We start from the raw sequence: 9,684 nt of genomic DNA on the forward strand, positions 1-9,684 counted from the left end.
CCCCGCCAACAACCATCATTTCTCGATTGCCTACTGGCTTTCATAACCACCCTGGGAGTTTTCAATCCTTTTAATGATCTCTGCTTTATAGAAGAGGAAACTAAGTCTTGCAGCAGCTAAGTCACTTTCTTAAGCTCACAGCACTAATCTGGGATTTAGAGTTCATAACCACCATGTCCATGGGAAGAAAATCCAGCAACAGGGTACCACCTTAGCAATAGGGGCTTGCAGTTATTTTAAAAAAATAATGTATTCGTAAGTATTTAATGATTATCTTCATAAGACCCGTTTTAAAAACATTACCACAGACCATTAAAAAGAGTAGCCCAAATTTCCATTAAAAAATTACAATATTATTACAACAAAAATTAACAATAATCCTTTTATATCATCTGATAGTCAATAAAATTTCACATCCTTGATTTAAAACATTTTTAGAATAACAATTTTATTGAGATATAATTTATAGACCATAAAATTTAGTATATTGACTAAGTTGTGTAACCAACAACACTATCTAGTTTTAGTACATTTTTATCACTCCTAAAAGAAAATCTCATACCCAGTATCAGTCATTCCCTATTCAGTCACAAACTCCTCAGTCCTAGACAACCATTCATCTTTTTTTTTTTTTTTTTGTCTTTATGGATTTACTTATTCTGGACATTTCATATAAATGTAATATTTGGCCTTCTATGTCTGCCTTCTTTCACTGAGCATGTTTTCAAGGCTCATGCATGCTATCGCATGTATCAGTACTTCATTCCTTTCTGTGGTTAATTAAATCATTGCATGGATATACTATATTTTATTTATCCTCTCTTATCAGTTGATGGACATTTTGGGTTATTTCTACTTTTTGGCTATTATGAATAATGCTGCTATTGACATTTGTTTATGAGTTCTGTGTGGATATATGTTCTTAATTCTGGGGTGTATGTGTGTAGACATGAAATTTCTGAATCATATAACTCATATATATAACTCATATAATCATATAACTCATATATATAACTCATATAATCATATAACTTTTAACTTTTTGAGGAATGGCCAAACTGGTTTCCACAGTGACTGCACCATTTTACACTCTCAGCTGCAGTGTGAAGGCTCTAATTTCTCCACATCCCTATCAACACTTGTTGTTTGTCTGTTTTATTATAGCCATTCTAGTAGGTGTGAAGTAATCTCAGTGTGGTTCCATTAATTTTTTAAGTATCAGTTTCTAAGTCTGCAAAAAATATACATATAATTGATCATCACAGCGTGATCTCTGAAAATTTGGTAAATTGTCCTTAAAGCCATATGTGCACACATCTGCTTCTATTAAATTCCCAGGGCTCAAGCTGATGGATTTTGACAACACTCCCATGGAGTATGTTGGTAGGAAAATTATCATCTTCAAGAGCTATATGTTGAGAAAGGCTGCTAGCCAAAACCAAATCACCTATTTATAGTTTAGTGCTTTATCACCAGGTCACTCTGCCTATGGATAAGGAGTGGGAGAAATAAGAGACAGAAAAAGACTCACTGAATTACTCACTCCATTAGAATATCTAAATTTAAGGTAGTACCTGCACCTACAATATGTCTTTTCATGATCTGTCCCATTTGCTTTTAAAGCCAGGAAGGTGACAATAAAAAGACTCTGTATCATGTAAAATGACATGTTTTATTTTTCATATTTGTTCCCCAAAGAGGGAGCATTGCAAAGAAATAGTGTTTCTCTGAAAGCCAAAGTACTTCCATCATTTATGAACTCTCCACGGCGCTGGAGGCAAAGCAAATATTTCACTTCTCAAAAATCAAGACACATTTAACTGCTAACACAGAGTCATGTTATAAATTGTGTATGTATATGTGTGTACAGATCTATTTTATATTAGACACCTCAGCCATAAGAAATCATTGTGTGCTGCTGTTTGTCAATCAGAATAAGACTGTAAGGTTTATATGAGGTTTTTTTTTTAATGAAACAATGGACAGAAGCAAAAGAACAAAAAAATATTATCCCCCCAAGAAATATAAACCAGTTGAACCAAGCACTCACATTCTAATCCTTTAAATACTTATTGTATGACTAATTTCTTTTGCCTACTCAGAAAAAAAAGAAAGGAAACAAAGGAAAATCTTTTAAGTTGGTAAGTTACAACCCTTAAATGTATTTTATCAAGAGGTATTACTAAATACTTTTATTTTTTTTTCCAGATCAATCTATCATCATGTCTATATGTTGACTGAGCTTCTGGAACTAGTTGAATATTTGATATTTCTTTGAATACCAGTAAATTGTGTTAATTAGTACACTAAATATATACTGAGTATCTACCATGTGTAAGGCACCTATTCTTCTCTTGGTCTGGCTGATGTCAGCAGTGACAACTTCTTTGCTCTTTAGAATGAACTGACCAGATAACTGCACATTAATCCCTCCCCACTTCCTAGCTGAAGAACACGCTATGTAAAACTGAAAACCTCCCTCCCATACTCCAGCTTAAGCCATTCTCCGTCTTATTTTTCCTCAAAATACTTATTACCTTCTAATCTCGTTTAATTTAGTTGTTTTTTATTTGTTATTTTTTTTCTCCACTAGGAGGAGAAATGTAAGCACTAGGAGGGCAGAGATTTTTATGTGTTTTCTCTCCTCCCTATCCCTTATTTTATTTCCAGGGCCTCAAGCCCTTGGCACTTAATGCTTGATAAATATTTCTTGAATAAATGAATGAAAACAGCCATTCTTTATTAGGTCCTTATAGTCTTTGACTTCCTACATGCCTTTGATTATTCTTGTTTTAAAGCACACATTTATTAGCTCTTTCTTAACGTTGATTTTGGCTTCAGACGAACACCTCATACTTTGTTTTTCCTTTTTTTTTTTTTTTTCCCCCAAGGGCTAATTTGAGTTTTATTCTAGAGTTGTTTCTCTTCTTCTATATGTTCTCCTTTGTCATCTAAGGTGCTCACCTGACTTCATCACGTTGTTGGGTCCTGGTGTTAAATCCTCCCCACTAAATCTCATACTCCACTGCCTACAGGTCACCTCTGCTTTGAGCACCTCAAATTAAATATGTCACAAATATAAATTATCACTTCCCTCCAAAACCTGCTGTGGACATTATGTGCTCTGTTTTGGTCAATAACAACATTAATACCTAGTCTCCTAAACTAACAATATCCCAATCCTCAGTTCTCCTCTCTGATGATCTTATGAATGCCACCTCTCCCACATCTTTGACCTGTTTCTCCACATCCACAGAGTCACTATCTTAGCCCAGGCCCTTCCTCTCCTGCCCCAAGGCAACTGCAACCTTCCCTGGACAGTATCAGGAGAGGTCCAGGAAATCCGAGGGACCCACCACATCTACAGCTACATTTGGAGGAGGGTTAAGTCTTTCCAGGGTAAGTTACAATGGCTTGTGCAGCATTTGTGGGGTGAAAGCTGCCCCACTACATAATTGATCCTATGATCAGACAAGAGCTACATAACCATACAGGGCTCGACACGAGGAATCAGTCATCTCTGAGGCAGATGATGAAAACAAGGAAAGCAGGCCCTGACTTGGAGAACTGGCCTGACTCTTAACAGTTGGGTCTTCCTGTGGCGAGCAGCTAACCTGGCATTCATAGCTAGGCCATGGTATTCTCAGAATCTCCCAGAATTCTAATATCTGATAGGGTCGCTTTTTGATTATAATAAAGTGACCCCAGACAAACTTCATAATCTTATCTAAGTACAGACAAAAACAAGTTTACTGTATAAACCACAAAATACCAAATGTCTGCTCTCCCCACTAATATAAGTGACTGCTGCTTCTGTAACAGTTATGGCTTTAGCCTCATTCTAGTCTCCTCTTATTCTAGATATGATTTAAGATACTCAGTGATAAAATCACCTCCACTTCCTGAGAGCATCCAATCCAGAGCAAAGCCCTGTTTCCTTGAGCCCTTCTCCAAATCACCTCCTTCAAGTCTCATAAAAACTGCTTTCTCACACTGTCTTACTGATGTGTCTCCCAGCTCCCCAAGGCTTGCAGTCTGCCTTGTTTCAAGGAACAATAGACCCAGCGGTTCCAACTCTAGGTTTGTTCCTGGTAGTCTTTGGCTGGAGGGCATGGACCCTGGTATGGGAACTCTGCTTCATATCGATTGAACTAATCAGGCCATTTCTAAAATGTGTGACTTAAATTCAGGCTGTAACCCAAATGCTTGAGAACATATGAATTATGTAGTCTTGAGAATCCTAGTACCAGAGTGAATTATGGTTGAAAAAAATATATCACTTGCTACTTCAGATTCCCATGGGTTACTGAAGTAAACCTTTAAGGTTAAATTAGAGAATGTTAGAGTGTGTCTTTTCAGTTCCTCCAGATTGGATGCTATCAGTAGAGGCCAATCTCAGGAGGTGACGTTGAAGTAGAGATATGAATATCAAAAAAGAGCCAGTCATGCATAGATCAGAGAGAGAGCATTCTAGGCAAAATGACCATCTAAAGTCAAGGCTCTAAGGAACTATAAAGATTAATAGTACAGATTGGGTGACTTAAATCCTATTTATTTCTCACAGCTCTGGAGCCTGAGAAGTCTAAGGTCAAGCAAGGTGCAGCAGATCCTGTGTCTTTTCCTGGATTATTGGTTAACTTGTCAACATCGAAAACCTAAGAAATACAATCCTAGTTCACAACAGAGACCCTTTTCCTGGGAGCATAAACGTGAAGTTGTTTAAAGTCAGTAGAAGTATCTGCTAGTAATAAAGCATATTTTTGACATAGTTTAAGGCATAAATACTTAAGTGGTATAGATTTCATTTTTCTAGCTAGAATGTTTTGAATTGCAAGCCAGGAAAATTCCATCTTCTCATCTTAAACTGGGCACTTTCCCCAGGAGATGGACATCGATGTTCGTGGCTGGCACTTAGGAGGCTACCACTCTTCCAGTGGGTTTTGAATCTGTCCCAGCCTTGCTGATGATAATGTACAAGCAGGAAAGTGGGATTTTAAGGCAATCAACTTAATTCTGGAATCAATAGCCCTTATGTTTGCTCTATTTAAATCCCCAAGGCCACTTTACCAGAATATATTATTTCAGATTCCTCCGCCAAAGGGTTTAGATACTGCCATGTACTCAGTAAGCATACAACAATGCCACCAACTATTTGTGGACAAACTGATATGATGCATGACTGGTCAGTCAGAAAGGAATTGCAGTTCATGCTTAGATCATGATAGTGCACCAAACCTGAAGTGTATTTCTCTTTGCTAGATTTGTGTGTATCTGGAGGTGGGTTATCCACACATATGATCTCTCTCACATGGTCAGCCTCAATCAAGTCCAGTTATTCTAGAGAAACAGCAGAAGGAGTCCCTTAGTGGAGAAACAAAAATCCTACAAATAGCAACCAAAACATTATTTTGTCTAAGTGTGCGGCTTCCTAGAGGTTCATGTGGTAATATGTGGACATTTAGGCCTAATAATATAGAGATTGTAAGAAGATTTTCTGAGAGGACATGTATTAATACCATGGACACCTGAGAAGATGATTATAGTTGTGTAGGAAGAGGTAAGAAACTCCCAGAAACAAATAATGGCAACGGCTTTGTCCCTATGGCATCATTTCCTAGTGTCCACTAGGAAAACTGCAGCCATCTGGAGATTTCTGAATGAAAAAATTACTTAAGCAGAGAAAATTATGGCTGTAGTCAGAGACGTATCTTACGACAAGGATTCCTTACCTTGGCAGATTATCAGATCCTCTGAGGAGCTTAAAAATAAATTAATTTAATAAATGCATTGTGATAGGTTGAATTATGGCCTCCCACCCCAAGATATCCCAATGTCCACATCCAAATCCTCAAACATGTGATTATGTCACCTTAGGGACTTGGCAGATGTGATTAAGTTAAAGATCTTGAGATGGGGAGATTATCCTGGATTATCTGATGGACCCAATGTAATCACTAGAAGAGCAAGGCAAAAACATCAGAGTCAGAGGAGATGAGATGGCAGCAGAGGTCTGAGTGACGTGGGGTCCTGAGCACAGGGATGTAGACAGCTTCTAGGAGCTAGAAAAGCCAAAGAGACAGATTGTCCCCTAGAGCCTCCAGAAAGAGCACAATCCTGCCAAGTCATTTAGACTTCTAATGTCTAGAACTGTAAGAGAATACATTTGTGTTGCTTTATGCCATTCACTTTGTAGTAATTTGTTACAGAAGCATTAGGAAACTAATAGATACACTTTTTTAGATTCCATTTCACAAGTCATAAAGGTAACAGGTATTTATTGCCATAATGAGATTTAAAAAAAAACATATAAAGAAAAAATAATCCCCACTTTCTCCATTCTGTACCTCCCCAAACTTTATCTGCTGAGCTACCTGAGTTTTTCTTTACACACTGGTAGTTCCAGATCTTCTGTTAACTGCTTTTTAGTTTATTGCAGTTCACTTTAAATATTAATACCTTTTAAGTAGCTAAACTGTCTTACTAACATGTTCTCTCACTAAGAATGGCAGATTGTACAAATGGCCACAAATCATTCCTCTCTCTCTACTCAGGCTGAAGTGATCTGCAGCAGTTCCCACCATGAGGTGGACTCTATTTCCCATACTAACTCTGGGCGTGGCCAGGTGACTTGATCTGGCCAATGGGACAACAGCAAATATAACTCAAACAGAGGCTTTTGGGAATTCTTCTGCTATTATACAAACTAGGCCAAACCAACCCACCCAGACTGGAAGGAATTTCCACCCAACTCACAGAATCATGACAAATAATAACTGTTCGTAGTTTTAAGCCATCAAGTTTCCAGGTGATTCGTTATAAAGTAAAAAATAACTAAGTGAAGCTTTTGACACCTTCTCAGGTGCCAAAGAAATCTCATTTTTCTCTTTGGGTTCAAATTTCTGATTCAAATGATGTATACACACAACCCATATCAAGCTGAGGTACCCTCTGGTCCAGTCTCAATCAGGAGTCACGTTCAAACATACAATGGCAAAACAAACAAGCAAGCGAATAAATAGGTAGAAAAATTCAAAGCAACTAAAATCTTTTCTGAAGTTTCTTGAGAAAATGCCCCAAAGAATTACATCGATAATGTACTGCAAAACTTAAAACCTCATCCTTGTTTTATTTTTCTTTCTCAGTATCTTCAACATATGCTAACTGCCCTCAAATGCAAAATTTCTCTTCTCTAAGATCTCCAAACCTTTTTCCTACCACATCCATGCCTGTTTCCTTCTTTTCCTTCTTCTTTCTAGAGTAACTTCCTGCCTTTTCCAATATAAATGAGCAAGCAGGCAAGCACTTCTGTGTATTTTTCATTGTACCCATTTCCCTGATGTCAACTTCATATTAACTGACATCAGGGAAGAAGCTGGAAAGACAGAAAAATCCTTTTAGAAAGGGGTTGGGGGCAGGAGGCATGGGCAAGTCTGCGAAGAGTCATCTTATAATAATTCTGCCTGTGTCTTGCAAGAATCTACGATACCAGTAAAATTTATAGTTAAGTTTGAGTAAAGTAGCTGAGAAAGTTAAGGCAATTAACTTAAAAGCTTTCTGAAAAAATAATTTGGAACTAAAATTTCAGACGAGCTCAGCTGAGCATGTGAATTGTTGATGGTTGTGGGTGAGGGATTAAATTGAGCCGTCCCTGGGGGAGAGATTATAAAGTAAGTCTTAGTATCGATAGACAAACATGCTTACATCGTTTTGCTAAAAATTAAAGATGAAATACTAGAAGAGCAGAGTAAAAGAACTTCTAAGCATAGAGTAGGAAAAATCTAATTCAATACAAGACAAATTATTTCAATTGGGATAACATTAACCTTAGAAATCAATTTGGGATAAATTGATATCTTCATACTGTCCAGGCATTTATGCAGGGAAATCTTTCAAAAATCTCCCCCCCAAAGTTTATTGTTACCTTCTTTTATTTGTTGTACATTTTCTTTTACCTTTTTTTAGGTGTGTTGATATACATTGCCATAATTATGAACACAATCTTGGCTTTTTATGTTTTTAATATTTCAACATTTATTTAAAATAATGATAAATATTTCATATTGCTCCACCACTTTAGTGAAATGTTTAATACTTCTAAAATTTTCATTTGCTAAGTACATAATTTTATTGATCAAAGGTAATAATTCCACTTCTCTTTCCAATAGTTATATCTCTTATTTCTATTTCATAACACATAAATTGGCCAGAATATTCAGAAACCTGTTATATAATATTTGAAATAGTATCCTTTACTTTTTTTTATTTTAATGGAAATGTCTTTGGCATTCACCATCAAATATGATGTTAGCGCCTAGCTAAAGAGAGAAACTACTTATTCGAATTGAGAAATTATCCTCTTTTGGTTAAAACTTAACATGTTTTAAAAATCAATGAGCATTAACTGTTGAATTTACAACTATTCTTTAAAGCAACTAAATTAAATGGAAACATTTCTAATATAACTTGAATGTGTCCAATTACATTTGAACTCTTTCATAAGTAGTATACAGTTTAATTTCTCCATAACTTGTAGAAAATTTAAAATAAACAGCAATGTGAAAGTGTAACAGGAACCTTGCACTCCTACTATTTTTCTTTATTTAAGCTTAAGTAATAATTCAAATTCATGCTTTTTAATATTATGCTTATGCAATTATTTTTGAGTTTCTGTCACAAATATGTTTTCCACACTGGTTACAACACATCAGATTTTATTAATGCAGAAATATGACAGATATTTTAGTGAGTTGATTCGTACCTCTTAATGTTTGAAATTTATAGTTAGTTGACAGCCTGGCTAAGGCAATAAAATACTAAGAAATAAAAATACAAGCTTGTTCTTAGTTAACATATGTTTTTTGTATCAGCACCATAAAATTCTTCATTTTATGAATTTTGTTCATATGCTGTACTTTTACTGGAAGTAAAATATTGTTGTTAATACGAACTTCTCTGAGTTAAAGAGTAATAATCTGAAGACCTAGTTTTGTGTGGTTTGCTTAGCATTTCTGGCTTCACCTCCTAGAAAAGATTCTTTTAAAATAAATCTTTTTTTTTTACAGTATCTCAATTCAAAGATTTGTAATTACTTTTGTAGAAAATGTGTAGATTCTCTCTACTCTTTGATTTATTCACAGCAGTTATTGAACATCTACTATGTGCTCTACATGCTTGAGATAATTCATGAATAAAACAGAGATCCCCATCCTAGAGAGGTTTATTTACATGCCAGCAGATAATAAACAGGAAATACACAAATCAATTGATTATGTGGTATATTAGATTCTACGCGTGAAGTGTTAAGGGGGTGTTGGGGGCAGGAAAGAAGTGCAGAGTGCAGTATAAAAAAAGTGCTCAGTATAGGCCCCACTAGGGTGAGATTTGAGGAAAGACTTAACGAAAGCCAGGGAAGTAGCCTAGATGTTTAGAGAAAAGAGGATTCCGGAACGAGGAAACAGCTAAAGCCGATATCCTAAGGCAGAAGCTCGTACAAGGAACAGCAGAGAGACCACTATGGCTGAAACCAAGTGAGAGGAAGTGGAAAAGAAGCCAGGAAGGTAAATGGAGGGTGATGTGGAAGGACTCTGGTTTTCATGGTGGGTCATCAGAGGGTTTTGAGCAGAAACTTGACATAATACGACAGACTTTGCGAAGATTGCTCTGGTTGCAGTGCTGAGAACAGAC

At 36.3% G+C, this 9,684-nt stretch overlaps 1 long non-coding RNA gene across 1 annotated transcript in view; it reads right to left on the reverse strand.

The window, feature by feature from the left end:
* Positions 1–810: 810 nt before the first annotated feature.
* The window catches only part of LOC105293816, a 13,202-nt gene continuing 4,328 nt past the window's right edge, over positions 811–9,684 (reverse strand). The window contains exons 2-3 of the long non-coding RNA XR_896013.2: positions 2,476–2,479; positions 811–928 (exon numbers count right to left, since the gene is read on the reverse strand). This is a non-coding gene — a long non-coding RNA (uncharacterized LOC105293816). The remainder of the gene's footprint in view (positions 929–2,475; positions 2,480–9,684) is intronic.

Source organism: Pteropus vampyrus, unplaced genomic scaffold, assembly GCF_000151845.1.
Source record: "Pteropus vampyrus isolate Shadow unplaced genomic scaffold, Pvam_2.0 Scaffold4, whole genome shotgun sequence".
In the NCBI taxonomy this organism is placed as follows: Eukaryota; Metazoa; Chordata; class Mammalia; order Chiroptera; family Pteropodidae; genus Pteropus; species Pteropus vampyrus.